Genomic DNA, 19,087 nt, shown 5'->3' with positions numbered 1-19,087 from the left:
GCTATCATAGGGTAGAACTACACACCTTATCACCTGGAATACTAAGTATTCATAATCTCCCGAACCTGTATTCAACATTATAATCCATTAGTCACATCCCATTAAATCAAAATAAATCCACTACTTACCGAAGAACAACCTATACTTGCCTTGACTAGATTGATCGACTGGGATCTGCCTACGTAACTCGAAATCTAATGTAGTCCCCCTTCTGCATCCAGCAAAAAGTCCCTAACGTCTGACACCTTACATCGCTTAAACTTAGGAGCCTCTACCCCAACCTCTCTGCTAGAACCCCCCTTTTCCATCAACTAATACTTAGCTAGCAATCACAATCTTGAATGAGAGGGAGAAAGAGAAATAAATGGAGAAACCATAGGTTAACGAAAGTAATGTTGTGAAAAGGATAAAGAAAAATTAACTTTTAAGAGTGTAGAAACGAATGAACTCAGAAATATTTTACAAAAGCCGAAGAAGATCTAATTCACTTACCGATCGCGAGATCACTTGCCAACAAGAAATCAACCCCCAAAGTGTATGAATTGGCTCTTAAATGAAAAAGAAGCAACCGTCTAAGTTAAAGAGGGAAGAGATTGATTTGATTAAAATAGCGAAGAAAAGATCAAGAGTTTGGCTTAAAGGAAAGAGGAGATGAAGGGTTTGAGAATACTCAAGTATTTGCAAAAATAAAAAATAAAAATAAAAAAACAAAACAAAAGAGTCAAGAGGTTGGAAGAAATTTGCCCCAAGAATATGCGACTGAAGCACACAAAAACAAAAAATACCCTTACTTGTCCATACAACACACGTATATATAAAAAAAATACAAACGTACACTACCCAATCGACTTAAACTCGTCAAGTTAAATTCCCTTCAATTTCTCTAATTTTATCACCACCATATCCACACTTAATCCTTATCCTTATCTCCACTGTAACCTTGATTTTAGCCAACAATTGCATTCAAATTACTTCTAGTGAATGACAATCCTTCCTTATGTTGCATAGCAAAATTGAATTCCCTTTTGCACATGAAACCACTCGAACTCTAGTCCTCCAACTTCCCAATACGCTGTTGGCCACTGCAGCGCTACCTATCTTGTGCTACCATTTGATCACAATTAACTATAAGGCTTATATGCCTAAGTCTTAGTTTCCTTAAGGAATAAAAATTTAAAGCTTTGCCAGGCCTGGGATTCGAACCTGCAACCTCTTAGCTCCATAGCATGCTTCTCGCCACTGACCCCCAGGCGCTCTTGTGCCATATTTCCACCAAACATATTTATAAGGCCTAAACACTAGCTTCCCTACTAATCATATGCACAATAAAAATTTTTACCAAGGCCAGGACTTGAACCCTGGACTTTCTTCTTGCTACCAACAGCTTTTGCCACTAGGCCAAGCGTTACCTTGTGTCAGATTTTACCAGGCCTTATTAATAAGCCTTCCACCTAATTTTGCTAAAGCCCTGGATCAAACCCAAGACTTTTTCCACACTACCAACCCTTCCTAAATCACTTAACAATTAAACTAAACATGCAATTATAAAATATTTAAACACATTTAAGTTATTAAAGCCGCTTTCTAACCGATCCCAAACTCAAGGCCTATTACTTCTAGGCCCAAAATTCAGGGTGTTACAATTCACCCTTCCTAAAAAAATTTCGTCCTCGAAATTTTTGAATAACAGGGTAGTCGTGTATCAACTATCACACTATGCTACCACTGTGCACTTTAATCCTAATAATTGTAATAAATATCCAGAACATCCACCTATCGCAAAAATTCTCAAACACACACAAAATAAGTATCAAATTCAGATTCAAGTGTTTTAATACAATCTGATATCTAAGGAAATCCTATTGAATATAAAGAATTAATAGCTTAAGACATATTGCAGTATACTAGTTCAACATAATTCAGTAGTAAGAAAACTTACTTGGCTCGACATTGCAGGCTAGTGTGCCACACAATAGGATCTTTCAAAACCACCTCAATATCATTTGTAAACAATTTTTAAATCTCAAAAACAAAGTCCATTTCATAGCCTGAGTTTTAAACCTGGCTCTGATACCAATAAATGTAAAACCCTAAACCCGTCCTAGATGTTATAGCTGAACCTGGCGTGTCACATTGAAGTGTTTTTTGAAAACTTTATTTTCATTGAAAACCCTTCTTTAAAATAAAAACCTTGAGTAAAATCTCAACTTGTATTTGTTGCTTACAAAGTGAGGTGTATTTAAAAAAATTATTCCCTCTTGTATAATAATAATTACTTTGTAAAACCTCTTTTCAATTGTGGAAGCTTTATTTAAAACAGATGATCTATGAAAACTTGTCATTTAAAAATTAAGTTGCAGAAACGTAGTATTTAAAAAAAAAGTTATGGTTTAGGAAAAACCATGTTCTACTTCTAACAAATATAAAGCATAAAAATAGTAAAAATCCTAATTTGAAATAATAACCAAAGGAAAGGCCTTATTACACCCCAAATAAAAAATAATAATTTACTTATTACACCACAAATAAAAAATAATAATTTAAAATCAAATTATTAAAAATTACATAAAAGACTAAGTCTAAACTTTTTGCTAGTTGGCCACCTCCGAGTCCCTCCATCCGTCGAACCGCTTACTGAGGATGTAACACCCCTAACCCGTGGTCGTTACCGGAGTTGAACACGAGGTGTTACCGGGCTTACTTCACTTATTTCGCCCTTTATATATCCAGGCAAGCTAGCTAACTGCACCACTGTCACCTTAAAAATCATATCTCGAGTTCCAGAGCTTGAAATCCAGTTCCGTAAATTTTTCCTGAAACTAGACTCATAATTCCATCTACACATTTTTTTGTAGAATTTTTGGTCTAGCCAATTAGTAGAGTTTATTAGTTAATGTCTCCCCTGTTTCAGGGTTCGACTACACTGACCTTTGCGCGTTACGACTTGGATATCTTCCTGTTCAGGGCTCCAACACTTATGCCGTTTGTTTCTAATGAAACTAGACTCACAAAGAAATCTGTAAATGTAGAGCATACTTCTAATTATCTCTGGTTAATTTATAGTGAATTTTCAAATTGAACAGGGATCCAGAAACTGTTTCGCCCCTGTTTCTAAATATTGAATATCTCTTAAAATCCGACTCATATGACCGTTTCGTTTCTTCCATATGAAAGTAGGTTCATCAAGGTTAAATTACATAATTTATTCACTATTTAATTCCATTTCTACTATTTTTAGTGATTTTTCACATCCACATCACTGCTGCTGCCACCATCTATTTTAAGGTAAACTTTACCTATTCTATGATCCTCCATGGATCAACTAAGGTTTGTCATACATATACCAAAAGTGATCATGAATAACCAAGTCAAGAGTATAACACCGAAAATAATTAGCCATGGCATATGGCCTAATGATCAATTAAACCTCAACTATTTCTCATCCAAAACCGAACTCACTAAACTTATAACCAAGTACCACAAGGCTGAATTGACTTAATGTCTATGCCATTTTCGCATGGCTTAAGGTTTACATACCAAATTTCAAACATAACATTATAGCTTATACATGTCGAAATGTTCTTCTAGACCCACTAAGAAGAAAGTACCAAAATGATTGCTAGTTGGTGTGATGACTTTGATGACGGTCCCGGGCACGCAAAAAGGATGAATCCAAGAAACCTAAAATAGGTGACAAGCAAACACCGAATGAGTATATAACTCAGTAAGTCATAAGCATTCCACAACCATCCATTAACAAAATTATCACAAAATGAAACAATGAAACGAGGCTAAGTACTCCATCCATACCGAACTATACCATAGTTCCTTAGACCTTTCGGTTCAATCTCATACCAAGCCATACATTCACATTTCATATACTATTCAATAGGGTATTTGAGGCATTTTCCATACATCATTTCATATTCGTTTCAATCATACAACTAAATGTCCTTTCGTCTATTCCACGATAAACCTTATGTACATGACCGCAATTGTAATCATCACATAGATTCAAAACTTACCAAGCTCAACCCGAACATGAACATAGCGCCTACTTGCCATGAACCCAAGGTACTTACTCTTTCCGCTGTCCATGATCAACTTGATGAAGTCACACCCTCCATGTAAATAATCGATCGAAGATATATATCGAATTCGCACACATAGTGCTTAATAATCGATCACTCACACTTAGTGCCATATGATTTAAGCTCGCACACATAGTGCCATATAATTTAAGCTCGCACACTTAGTGCCATACATTTCAAGCTTGCACACTTAGTGCCAATCTCGTCACCATGCACACTTATTGCCCGCACACTTAGTGCCAAACCAAACACTCTACACATTTCACTACCTTTTACATTCAACAATGTCATCATTCCATGCACATACATTTTATATACATTTCATCTCATTAACACAATTACATAGGTATTACGATCATTTAAATCAATACCAAATATATGCTTATTGACTTACCTCGGATGCTGTCGAATGTCTTCAACGGCTATTCAATTACTTTTTCTTTCCCCTTGTCCAACTTCGATCCTTTAAGCTCTTGAGCTAAATCAAACAAATTTACTTCTCAATCAAACACACACATACGACAACCATATACATTTCAAAAACCAATTCATTCGTATCATTTGTCCATATATTATCTTTTAACACATTCGGTCACTAGGGCGACCTATTTAACCTTTAAGCATTCTTTTCCAATTTTAGTTAAATAATACCGAATGCCATTAACTACTAATGCCACACACACACATATACATAAAATTAACCCATACATGACCTATAGCTCATTCGGTCATTCATCTCTCAAGCCTATCAAGCTTCATATCATGCTTTCTTGGCCGAATATACATATAAGCACAATTTGGCATTTTTATTCACTCCATGATACATTCGGCCTTGACATAATTTCATTAAAAGTCCCTATTAGCCACTCCCATAATCTAAATCTAAAAATTGGCAACACCCACCTTTTAACTATCTTAGCCGAATACTTCTCAACACTTAGATTAAAGTATGCACATTAACTTAATACAACTTTCATTATACCTTTCTCCCTAAAACATAATTTATAAATCTCACCCTTCCTTCCATGTTTCGATCAATTATTCAAATTATCACATAACATAAATTTTGTATTCCCTATTCATCTTAACTCATTCGGCTTTAACAATTACCCAATTCTCCTAAAAGAAACTAACAAATAACTTAAGTAATTTCATTAACCCATATAGCCGAATGTACCAAGCATTTATCATTTTGCAACATGAATTCTATAGCATGGCCGAATACTCATGCACATACACACATAACAACAAGAACTCAATGACCTAAAATTCTCCTTTTATTAAACATTCAAACTCACTCCTCTTCATGCTTCATTACAACAACATCAAAACACCAACCAAGAAAGACAACATCCATGGCCGAATTTCATCTCCATCAAATAGCAAAAGAAATCTAAACCATGGGCTAGGTAGAACTCGAGATAACAATTTAAAACATGCATGCATCTCATGGAATATCATCAAACCTACCTTAACCTAGCTACAAGCATGGCCGAATCTCTCATTATTTCCTCCCTTCATTCCTTTGTATTTCGGTCAAGAACAGCCAAAAGAATGAACAAAACCTTTTTTTTTTCTCTAGTCACGGCAATGGGAGCATGCATGAGACCATTTCTTTCATTTTTTTTTTCATCACTCCTCCCTTTCATTATTTTATTTTTCCTTACATAATGCATTAGGCCAACATGTCTAGGACATGTTTTCTTTGCCCATCATCCCTGTCATGGCCGGCCACTAGGCTTAGATTTAGGGAAATTTGACATGCAAATCCCTCATTTTCACAACATGCATTATTAGGCCACTTTGCATTTGCCTAGCACATTTCTAAATTTTCTCATATAAGTCCTACTAACTGAATTCACATGCAATCGACTAAATCGAAGCTTGAAACTTTCACACATTCATATTTACACATTTTAAACAATAAATACCATGTTCAAAAAATCTGGTGACTCGGTTTAGCGGTCCCGAAACCGCTTTCCGACTAGGGTCACTTTAGGGCTGTCACAACTCTCCCCCAGTTAAGAAATTTTTGTCCCCGAAAATCTTACCGGTAAATTGGCTCAAGTATCGCTCTTTCATGGAGTCCTCAAGTTCCAAAGTGGCTTCTTCAATTCCGTGTTTATGCCACAACACCTTCACTAATGGGATTTTCTTATTTCGCAACTCTTTTACTTCACGCATCAGAATGCGAACCGGCTCTTCTTCATAACTCAAATTAGGCTGAATCTCAATCTCAGATGGAGTGATTACGTGCGATGGGTCAGACCTATATCGTCGAAGCATCGAGACATGAAAAACGTTGTGAATCTTTTCGAGCTCAGGGGGCAGAATTAATCGGTATGCGACTGGTCCAACTCGTTCGGATACTTCATACGGACCGATAAACCTTGGACTCAATTTGCCCTTACGGCCAAATCTAAGCACATTCTTCCAGGGTGAAACTTTGAGAAATACTTTGTCTCCAACCTGATACTCAATGTCTTTTCTTTTCAAATCCGCATACGACTTTTGGCGATCCGAAGCAGCTTTCAAACTTTCACGAATTACTCGAACTTTCTACTCGGCATCCTTAATCAAATCAACCCCGAAGATTTTACTTTCACTAAGTTCAGTCCAGAATAATGGGGTACGGCATTTACGACCGTATAAAGGCTCGTAAGGCGCCATCTTAATACTTGATTGAAAACTATTGTTGTAAGCGAATTCAATCAAAGGTAAATACCGTTCCCATGAACCACTAAACTCAAGGATGCAACATCTCAACATATCCTCGAGGATTTGAATTATCCGTTCAGATTGACCATCGGTTTGGGGATGAAAAGCAGTGCTAAAATGCAGCTTGGTACCCAAAGCCTCTTGCAATTTCTTCCAAAATCGCGATGTAAATCTTGGGTCTCTATCCGACACGATAGAAATAGGTACCCCATGCAATCAACAACTTGGGAGACGTATAATTCTGCCAATTTATCAAGCGAAAATTCCGTGCGGACAGGGATAAAATGAGCAGATTTGGTCAGTCTATCAACAATGACCCAGACCGAGTCTTTCTTATTCTGAGTCAACGGTAACCCAGACACAAAGTCCATTGTTACTCGATCCCATTTCCATTCGGGTATCATGATTGGCTAAAGTAATCCCGACGGTACTTGATGTTCCGCTTTCACTTGTTGACATATCAAACACTTTGAAACAAATTCTGAAATGTCTCGTTTCATACCGGGCCACCAAAATTGGCGTTTCAGGTCATTGTACATTTTAGTACTACCCGAGTGGACTGACATTCGACTACTATGAGCTTCATTCAAAATCATCGAAACAAGTTCCGAATTCCTTGGAATACATAATCGACCCTTGAACGTCAAGCAATCATTGTCGTCAATCTGAAATTCCGATTCCTCATTCGAAACACATTCAGCTCGTTTAGCGACCAATTCAGCGTCGACCTTCTGGGATTCAAGTATTTGATGAACCAATAACGGTTTGGCCTCTAAGTCAACTACTAGCACCTCATCTGGTGAAACGGACAGGTGAGCATCCATTGCTCTCAAAGCAAATAGTACTTTACGACTTAAAGCATCGGCCACCACGTTGGCCTTTCCCGGGTGATAATCAATGACAAGTTCATAGTCTTTCAACAACTCAAGCCAACGTCTTTGCCGCAGATTTAGATCTCTTTGAGTCATCAAATATTTAAGACTTTTGTGGTCCGAATAAATATGACACCTTTCTCCAAACAAGTAATGTCGCCATATTTTCAAGGCGAACACTATGGCTGCTTGTTCAAGGTCATGGGTCGAATAGTTTCTCTCATGCGGCTTTAGTTGTCTCGACGCGTAAGCCACAACTCGACCCTCTTGCATCAATACACAACCTAGCCCAAGCAAGGATGCGTCACTGTAAATGACGAACTCTTTACCTAGACTCCGGCTGTACTAGCACTAGGGCCTTGGTTAAACAGGTTTTTAGTCGATCGAAACTTTCTTGACAGCGTTCCGACCACTCGAACTTAACATCTTTTTGAAGTAGTTTTGTCAATGGTGCAGCTATCATCGAAAAACCCTTTACAAACCGTCGATAGTATCCGGCAAGCCCCAAAAAGCTCCTAACTTCGGTAATATTCCTTGGAGGTTTCCAATCGACTATGGCCGAAATTTTGTTCGGGTCCACTCTGACACCCGATGCGGACACCACGTGCCCCAAAAAGCTAACCTCTATCCGTCAATTCTTGTAATTGAACTTTCAATTCCTTTAATTCCGTTAATGCCATACGATACGGGGCTATTGAGATTGGAGTGGTACCAGGTACAATTTCGATGCCGAATTCCACTTCTCGAACCGGTGGCAATCCCGGTAACTCCTCAGGAAAAACATCTGAATACTCACAAACCACTGGTACTAATTCAAGTTTCCTTTCCGTCTCTTTGCTCTCAAACACATATGCAAGGTATGTTTCACACCCCTTTTTCACATATCTCTGAGCGGTCATTGAAGATATTATCGTTGGCGCTCCTTTTAAATCAGTAGACTCAAATCGGACTACCTCATTATTTGCACTCCTCAAATCAATGGTTTTCCTTTTGCAGTTCGCCACTGCATCATGTACGGTCAGCCAATCCATACCAAGAATAACATCAAATTCATTAAACGGTAAAAGCATCAGATCGGCCGGAAAACAGGATTCTCGAATTATTAAGGGGCATCTCTTGCACACTTTATCAACGAGTACGTATTGACCCAAAGGGTTTGACACTCGAATTACGAACTCAGTAGACTCAACGGTAGAGTCTTATGGATGCTAAGGTTTCACATACATATGAATGAGTAGAGCCAGGGTCAATCAATGCAATCACACTAGTATCAAAGAGAGTGAAAGTACCAGTGATAACATCAGGGGAGGATGCCTCCTCTCGTGCGCGGATGGCATATGCTCTAGCAGGAGCACGGGTCTCGGATCAAACAACCGTATCAGAGGCCCCTCTTGGATTACCACCCCTACCTCCTGAAATTCTCGGGGATCTACCTCTAGCCGTCGTTCCACTAGGTCTTACACCTTGCATCTTATTCTTCTCATCTAGCTCCGTGCAATCTCTAATGAAGTGGTCCTTCGAACCGCATCCGTATATGAGCCCTGTTAGCAGACTTACCCCAACATTCACCTATGTGTCGTCTTCCACATTGGGGGCATTCAGGCTTTTCTTGACGATTATTGCCTACACTAGCAACCGAAGTAGCTCGTGAGTCCATCGATGGTCGTGCTCTAACGGAAATCCCCGCAGACGTCCTTGACTTATTTGTGTCCTCCTTGAATTTTTTTATAGCCGAAAATGGAGCTTTACCCGTCGATCTCTTACGACAGTCTTTAGCTTCAAATTCCGCCTTCTTCTTCTCCTTTCCAAGTTCTTCCGCCTTGCAGGCTCGTTCAACTAGTGTTACAAATTCTTTTATCTCCAGAATACCCACCAGCAGCTTTAAATCTTCATTCAATCCTTCTTCAAATCTTTTGCACATAGCAACCTCATCAGCCACACACTCCAGAGCATATCGACTAAGTCTTACGAACTCATGTTCAGATTCGAGATCTGCCATACGACCTTGCTTGAGCTCTAAGAATTCCTTACGCTTTTGATCGATGAACCGTTGACTAATATATTTCTTTCGAAATTCCGTTTGAAAGAAATCCCAAGTAACTTGTTCCTTTGGGACTATGGAAATCAAGGTCCTCCACCAGTAGTAGGTCGAGTCTCGCAACAAGGATATAGCACACTTAAGACATTCATCGGTGTGCATGATTCATCAAACACCGAATGGTGTTATCAAGCGAACTCGGCCCTTCGGCACATCAAGAACTATGGCCTTGAACTCCTCGGCCCGCTTCCTAATCAAGTCCACGGTGGTTTACTCAAATCACAGATCGAAGAATCGATGGCATTACGGGCTCTTAGGGTGGAGTATTTAAATTCGGGAATGGTTGGACAGCCGGATTGGTTCGGGCATATTATGCGACCCATTCATTCATCATGGTGAAGAAGGCTTGTTTCGCCTTCATCTTGATTATTCGCAGATGACTTAGGCTCAACAGGCGGTGTCCCTTGTGCAGGAGCAGCCGCTACACTTTCAACATCATCCGCTAAGGGTCTCTCTGGCCCGGGTTCCATTTGCTAATCAAAACAAAAATTTCAACCGTCAGAAGTCATCACATTATTAAGCACTATCATTACGGCATGTATAGCTAGACTCATACGCACTATGGTAGTCCTAGAACCGACTAAACCATAGCTCTGATACCAATCAAATGTAACACCCTAACCCGTGGTCGTTACGGAGTTGAACACGAGGTGTTACCGCTTACTTCACTCATTTCCCCTTTATATATCCAATAAAGCTTGCTAACTGCGTCCATCATCACCTTAAAAATCATATCTCGAGTTCCAAAGCTCGAAATCCAATTCCGTAAATTTTTCCTGAAACTAGACTCATAATTCCATCTACACATTGTTTTCTAGAATTTTTGGTCGAGCCAAGTAGTACAGTTTATTAGTTAAAGTCTCCCCTGTTTCAGGGTTTGACTACACTGACCTTTGCGCGTTACGACTTGGATATCTTCCTGTACAGGGCTCCAACACTTATGTCGTTTGTTTCCAATGAAACTAGACTCACAAAGAAATCTGTACATGTAGAGCATAACTTCTAATTCTCTCTGGTTAATTTATAGTGAATTTTCAAAGTCGGAATAGGGGATCCAGAAACCGTTCTGACCCTGTTTCGCGAAATAATGAATATCTCTTAAAATCCGACTCATATGACCGTTTCGTTTCTTCCATATGAAAGTAGGTTCATCAAGGTTCAATCATTTATTTACTATTTAATTCCATTCCTACTATTTTTAGTGATTTTTCACATCCATATCACTGCTGCTGCCAGCATCTATTTTAAGGTAAACTTTACCTATTCTATGATCCTCCATGGATCAACTAAGGTTTGTCATACATATACCAAAAGTGATCATGAATAACCATGTCAAGAGTATAACACCGAAAATAATCAGCCATGGCATATGGCCTAATGATCAATTAAACCTCAACTATTTCTCATCCAAAACCGAACTCACTAAGACTTATAACTAAGTACCACAAGGCCGAATTGACTTAATGTCTATGCCATTTTCGCATGGCTTAAGGTTTACATACCAAATTTCAAACATAACATTATAGCTTATACATGCCGAAATGTTCTTCTAGACCCACTAAGAAGAAAGTACCAAAATGATTGCTAGTTGGTGTGATGACTTTGATGACGGTCCCGGGCACGCAAAAAGGATGAATCCAAGAAACCTAAAATAGGTGACAAGCAAACACCGAATGAGTATATAACTCAGTAAGCCATAAGCATTCCACAACCATCCAATAACAAAATTATCACAAAATGAAACAATGAAACGAGGCTAAGTACTCCATCCATACCGAACTATACCATAGTTCCTTAGACCTTTCGGTTCAATCTCATACCAAGCCATACATTCACATTTCATATACTATTCAATAGGGTATTTGAGGCATTTTCCATACATCATTTCATATTCGTTTCAATCATACAACTAAATGTCCTTTCGTCTATTCCACGATAAACCTTATGTACATGACTGCAATTGTAATCATCACATAGATTCAAAACTTACCAAGCTCAACCCCGAACATGAACATAGCGCCTACTTGCCATGAACCCAAGGTACTTACTCTTTCCGCTGTCCATCATCAACTTGATGAAGTCACACCCTCCATGTAAATAATCAATCGAAGATATATATCGAGTTCGCACACATAGTGCTTAATAATCGATCACGCACACTTAGTGCCATGTGATTTAAGCTCGCACGCATAGTGCCATATAATTTAAGCTCGCACACTTAGTGCCATACATTTCAAGCTTGCACACTTAGTGCCAATCTCGTCACCATGCACACTTATTGCCCTCACACTTAGTGCCGAAACCAAACACTCTACACATTTCACTACCTTTTTACATTCAACAATGTCATCATTCCATGCACATACATTTTTATATACATTTCATCTCATTAACACAATTACATAGGTATTACGATCATTTAAATCAATACCAAATATATGCTTATTGACTTACCTCGGATGTTGTCGAATGTCTTCAACGGCTATTCAATTACTTTTTCTTTCCCCTTGTCCAACTTCGATCCTTTAAGCTCTTGAGCTAAATCAAACAAATTTACTTCTCAATCAAACACACACATACGACAACCATATACATTTCAAAAACCAATTCATTCGTATCATTTGTCTAAATATTAGCTTTTAACACATTCGGTCACTAGGGCGACCTATTTAACCTTTAAGCATTCTTTTCCAATTTTAGTTAAATAATGCCGAATGCCATTAACTACTAATGCCACACACACACATATGCATAAAATTAACCCATACATGACCTATAGCTCATTCGGTCATTCATCTCTCAAGCCTATCAAGCTTCATATCATGCTTTCTTGGCTGAATATACATATAAGCACAATTTGGCATTTTTATTCACTCCATGATACATTCGGCCTTGACATAATTTCATTAAAAGTCCCTATTAGCCACTCCCATAATCTAAATCTAAAAATCGGCAACACCCACCTTTTAACTATCTTAGCCGAATACTTCTCAACACTTAGATTAAAGTATGCACATTAACTTAATACAACTTTCATTATACCTTTCACCTTAAAACATAATTTATAAATCTCACCCTTCCTTCCATGTTTCGGTCAATTATTCAAATTATCACATAACATAAATTTTGTATTCCCTATTCATCTTAACTCATTCGGCTTTAACAATTACCCAATTCTCCTAAAAGAAACTAACAAATAACTTAAGCAATTTCATTAACCCATATAGCCGAATGTACCAAGCATTTATCCTTTTGCAACATGAATTCTATAGCATGGCCGAATACTCATGCACATACACACATAACAACAAGAACTCAATGACCTAAAAATCTCCTTTTATTAAACATTCAAACTCACTCCTCTTCATGCTTCATTACAACAACATCAAAATACCAACCAAGAAAGACAACATCCATGGCCGAATTTCATCTCCATCAAATAGCAAAAGAAATCTAAACCATGGGCTAGGTAGAACTCGAGCTAACAATTTAAAACATGCATGCATCTCATGGAATATCATCAAACCTACCTTAACTTAGCTACAAGCATGGCCGAATCTCTCATTATTTCCTCCTTCTTTCCTTTGTATTTCATCAAGAACAACCAAAAGAATGAACAAAACCTTTTTTTTTCTCTAGTCACGGCAATGGGAGCATGCATGAGACCATTTCTTTCATTTTTTTTCATCACTCCTCCCTTTCATTATTTTATTTTTCCTTACATAATGCATTAGGCCAACATGTCTAGGACATGTTTTCTTTGCCCATCATCCTTGTCATGGCCGGCCACTAGGCTTAGATTTAGGGAAATTTGACATGCAAATCCCTCATTTTCACAACATGCATTATTAGGCCACTTTGCATTTGCCTAGCACATTTCTAAATTTTCTCATATAAGTCCTACTAACTGAATTCACATGCAATCGACTAAATCGAAGCTTGAAACTTTCACACATTCATATTTACACATTTTAGACAATAAATACCATGTTCAAAAAATCTGGTGACTTGGTTTAGCGGTCCCGAAACTGCTTTCCGACTAGGGTCACTTTAGGGCTGTCACAGAGGATCACCTGGAAAATTTAAAAGGAAGGGGGTGAGTTTCGAAAACTCATTGTGTACAACCCTCAATGAGTATAAAGCAATCATCAGTCATTCTAGCCCTGAGCCCAATTCAATGAAAGTGACCTTTGGGCCTTAGCCCATATTAGCCTCAGTTGGGCCGAAGCCCACATCGCAATAATATCACAATAATATCATACATGCAATGCTGTGCAACCTACCCCAATAATCCAATCGCTACACACCAACTCCGTCCCCCGGTACACATTATGTGGGGATATAAATATCGACCCACCCATCCGATACACATCAATGGTAGCCCGGTTGTGGTACTACCTTCATTGCAGCGAGCTGCTAATCAAATATTGGGCTTAATAGCCATCAGTAGATCCACGGTCGTCAAACAACCATGCGATCCTCATATACTTCCTCCGTTCCATAATTCCCAACCCATATGCAACCTCAACAAAATATCATATGAATGCAGTAGGTATACATGTAACATCCATAAATCTTACATTCAACACATAGGGGTATTTTAGTCATTTTTCACCCTTAGGGGCATTTCAATAATTTCTATTTATTATGGGTTTATTACCGATCTCGGCCCGTTAATAAGTCCCCATTGGCTAAAGTGAACAAATACTATGCGCCAGGTAGGATTCCATCAAAGAGGAGGTGAGCATTAAGACCGCTTAAGTACCAAGCTCTCCCTAGATCCAATCCTAGACATGCATATACCCATTACCACACTTTAACCCTATGACTTGTCCACAATCACGATTAATTAATTAATTAATTAAATTTTATGTCTGTTTAAGCAGTTATCCGATACTAGGCCCAAAACCCCTTACAAAGCCCAAACAAGTCTACATACATTCATATGGCCCACTAGGCCCAATTTCATTCATATGGCCCATTATGCCCAAATCACATTCATATGTCTCATCTGGCCCTAATCAATTCCAAGCCATGTAACCAACATGACTAGTTCATCACTTAATATCAAATCAACAAATTCACTTATTTTGAGCCCACGGCCTGTTGGGCCCATTTAGCCCATTCCGACCCAGATGGCCTAAGTACGGCCCAGATCCATGAGGTCACTTATGGGGCCTCAATCAATGTATCGATTTCCCCCTTACGAGTGTTCGCGCACTCGCAAGACTATCGTAGCAGACTTTCGACTTTTCGGCATTTCGGGATTTGCTAATGTAACGTGTGTGCAGTGTATGTACACACCTTTGGCTTTATATCAAGCTATCATAGGGTAGAAGTACACACCTTATCACTTCGAGTACTAAGTATTCATAATCGCCCAACCCTATATTCAACATTATACTCCATTAGTCACATCCCATTAATTCAAAATAAATCCACTACTTACCGAAGAACAACCTATACTTGCCTTGACTAGATTGATTGGCTGCGATTTGCCTAGTAACTCGAAATCTGATGTAGCCCCCTTCCGCATCCAGGCGAAAAGTCCCTAATGGCTGACACCTTACATCACTTAAACTTAGGAGCCTCTACCCCAACCACTCTGCTAGAACCCCCTTTTTCCATCAACTAATACTTAGCCAGTGATCACACTCTTGAATGAGAGGGAGAAAGAGAAATAAATGGAGAAACCATAGTTTAAAAAAAGTAATGTTGGTGAAAAGGATAAAGAAAAATCGGCTTCTAAGAGTGTAGAAATGAAAGAACTTAGAAATATTTTACAAAATCCGAAGAAGATCTAATTCACTTACATCATGAGATCGCTTACTAACAAGAAATCAAGCCCCAAAGTGTATGAATTGGCTCTTAAATGAAAAAGAATGAAAAGAAGCAACCGGCTAAGTTAAAGAGGAAAGAGATTGATTTGATTAAAATAGCAAAGAAAAGATTAAGAGTTTGGCTTAAAGGAAAGAGGAGATGAAGGGTTTGAGATTACTCAAGTATTTGCAAAAAAAAAAAAAAACAAAACAAAAGAGTCAAGAGGTTGGAAGAAATTTGCCCCAAGAATATGCGACTGAAGCACACAAAAACAAAAAATACCCTTACTTGTTCATACGACACACGTATATATATAAAAAATACAAACGTACACTACCTAATCGACTTAAACTCGTCAAGTTAAATTCCCTTCAATTTCTCTAATTTTATCACCATCATATCCACACTTAATCCTTATCCTTATCTCCACCGTAACCTTGATTTTAGCCAACAATTGCATTCAAATTACTTCTAGTGAATGACAATCCTTTCTTGTGTTGCATAGCAAAATTGAATTCCCTTTTGCGCATGAAACCACTCGAACTCCAACCCTCCAACTTCCCAACACGCTACTGGCCACTGCAGTGCTACCTATTTTGTGCTATTATTTGATCACAATTAACTATAAGTGTAACACCCCAAACCCGGCCCAGACGTTATGGCCGAATCTGATATGCCACATTGAAGTTAAAAATCCATGTTTTGTTTTAGTGCTTTAAAAACCGACTTTTGTTAAGCTCACAAAGTTAATAGGAGCTGGGCACTAGGTAGGAATCCGTAACAGAGGAGGTGAGCCATGAAGGCTGCTTAAGTACCAAGCTCTTCTAATGGATCCAATCCTTGACATGCCCACAACCATTGCCACACTTGGTTAAATCGAGTTGTAATTTATTTAAGTTGAAATCTTTGATAAATCGGATAATCGTGGCGTGGTGTTATTTTGAAAACAATTATCATTTTGAAAACACGTCTTAAGTCTAGCCCATTTATTAACAAACAGATTAAAGTTATTAAAAATAAAATAATCCCAGAAAAATAATTAAAATGGCCTTATTACAACCCAAAAAAAAATATTAATAAAATAAAACTTATAAAGAAATAAATCGGCCACTTATTGCATTTAAAAGAAACAGAAACAGTAGTGTGGCCATCTTCGAGTCCCTCGCAGCTCCAAACCATCTAAGCTTAGGGATTACCTGCACAGTTAGAAACGTGGTGAGTTTACGAAAACTCAGTGTGTAATCCCAATAACCAACAAACAGTCAAAACACAGTATCAGTACAATCTGGGCCAAAGCCCTATTCAGTCTCGACATATACTGGGCGAAGCCTTTCATTTAACGGTTACTGGGCCAAAGCCTTTTCATAAATCAAATCACTGGGCCGAAGCCTTTTCATAAATCATATCACTAGGCCGGAGCCTTTATTGTAAACGGTATGGCCCATAGGCCCATTTCAATAACACATGAAATATCAATGAATGTATGCAAGCCCATTTCAATATCACATGAAATACCAATGAATGTATGCAAGCCCATTTGGGGAGACTACTCAACCCACCATCCGCTACTCTCCACCCGTACCAACCAACACACCATGTGAGGAATAACTCAACCCACCCAACCAACACACCACTGGTAGCATAGCTGCTTTATCATATATTTGGAGGCCTAGCCTCTTTAATAACTGGGGCAAAGCCCTTTTCAATAAACTAGGGCATAAGCCATTTTTGGTAAACTGGGGCATAAGCCCTTTTCAATAAACTGGGGCATAAGCCCTTTTCGGTAAACTGGGGCATAAGCCCTTTTCAATAAACTAGGGCATAAGTCGTTTTGCACTTCCTCCATCCATATAAAAACCCAACCCAATGCATTTATGAATTCATCATGTGCATTTCATACATATCATGTGCATATCATATCAATCATGTATATCATATCCCACGTATCAAATTTATAATTAAACCCTAGGGGTATAATGGTCATTTTTACCTAGGGGCAAAACAGTCATTTTCACATTATAAGGGTAATTTCGTAATTTTACCAAATATTAGGGTTTTCCATGTTCATCAACAATTATCAATATTTTCGAGTGTTTAAACAATGATCTTTAACCCACTTTATCAAACTCGGGCTTTTGGGCCCAAACCTCTAATGGGCCCTACGAATGCCGATTTAGCCTATTAAGCCCACATAATCCAAATTTTACAACAGTACTAACCGTGTTAACATGCAACTTTTCCAGATTCCATTTTCTATCAGTTTTACCCAAATGGGCCCGAAGCCCATTGGGCTCGATTCCAACCCATTGCGGCCCAACTTACCATCGTGCACAAAATTGAGAGTTCTTACCTGTTCCATCGATCCAAACACCGATCATATCGTATTTATCGCATCTATACCCAAACGCAACATTACAAGTTCCCAAATACCCAGATTTTAGCATTTCGGCTTATCAGCAAATATTAATCTAAGCTATTACGAGGGTTAGTACACACCTGTTACGGGTTGAAGTTGAAATGTTTCCAAAATCAATCGCCTACGATAACCACCACTTGTCACTCAAACTTAACTAATCCAATATCAATATATGTAAATCCTAAACACATCACCATACTTTAACATAAGGGCATATTCGTCATTTTACCATACAGGGGTATTACGGTCACTTTACCCTACAGGGGCTTTACGGTCACTTTACCCTACAGGGGTTTTTCGGTTTTTTTACCTAATAGGGGTATTTGAGCCATTTCCTCCTACAAGGGTGTTTTGGTAAATCTACAAACCAAGGGTATTTCAATAATTTTGTAAACCAATGGTTTTTCTATAATTTTTAGAAAGTCAAGGGTATTTCTGTAACTTTGTAAATCAGGGGTATTTTGGTAATTTTACAAATTGAGGTGTTTCGTAATTTTACAAACCAAAGGGTATTTTGGTAATTTTACAAACTAGGGGCATTTTGTAATTTTACAAACTAGGGTATTTTGGTAATTCTATCCTCTGAGGGTATTTCAGTAATTTCACAATCGAGGGTAAAACGATAATTTTGTAAACTGGGGGTAAAATGGTAATTTTGTAAATCGAGGGTAAAACGGTAATTCTGTAAATCAAGGGTAAAATGGTAATTTTATAAATTGAGGGTAAAACGGTAATTTTGTAAATCGAGGGTGAAACGGTAATTCTAAAAATCGATGGTAAAATGGTAATTCTACAAATCGAGGGCATTTCAGTAATTTGGTAAACTAAAGTATTTGAAACAGGGATAACAATACGAATGGGCCTAAAGCCAATTCTCGGCCCAAATGGGCTCACACGCTCATGTGGCCCTTTTAGCCCAAATCTAGCCACAAATATAAGATTCACCTAGCCTAGTCCAATATTTACTACACAATCAAACAACTTATCCAATTGGGCCCGCAGGCCAATTGGGCCCACATGGCCCCTTTCGGCCCATCGAGGCCCGAAGTAGCCATCCTATAGCTAGAGTAGT

This window comes from Gossypium arboreum, chromosome 8 (genome assembly GCF_025698485.1).
Source record: "Gossypium arboreum isolate Shixiya-1 chromosome 8, ASM2569848v2, whole genome shotgun sequence".
NCBI lineage: Eukaryota > Viridiplantae > Streptophyta > Magnoliopsida > Malvales > Malvaceae > Gossypium > Gossypium arboreum.
This window is presented reverse-complemented; position numbering follows the sequence as displayed.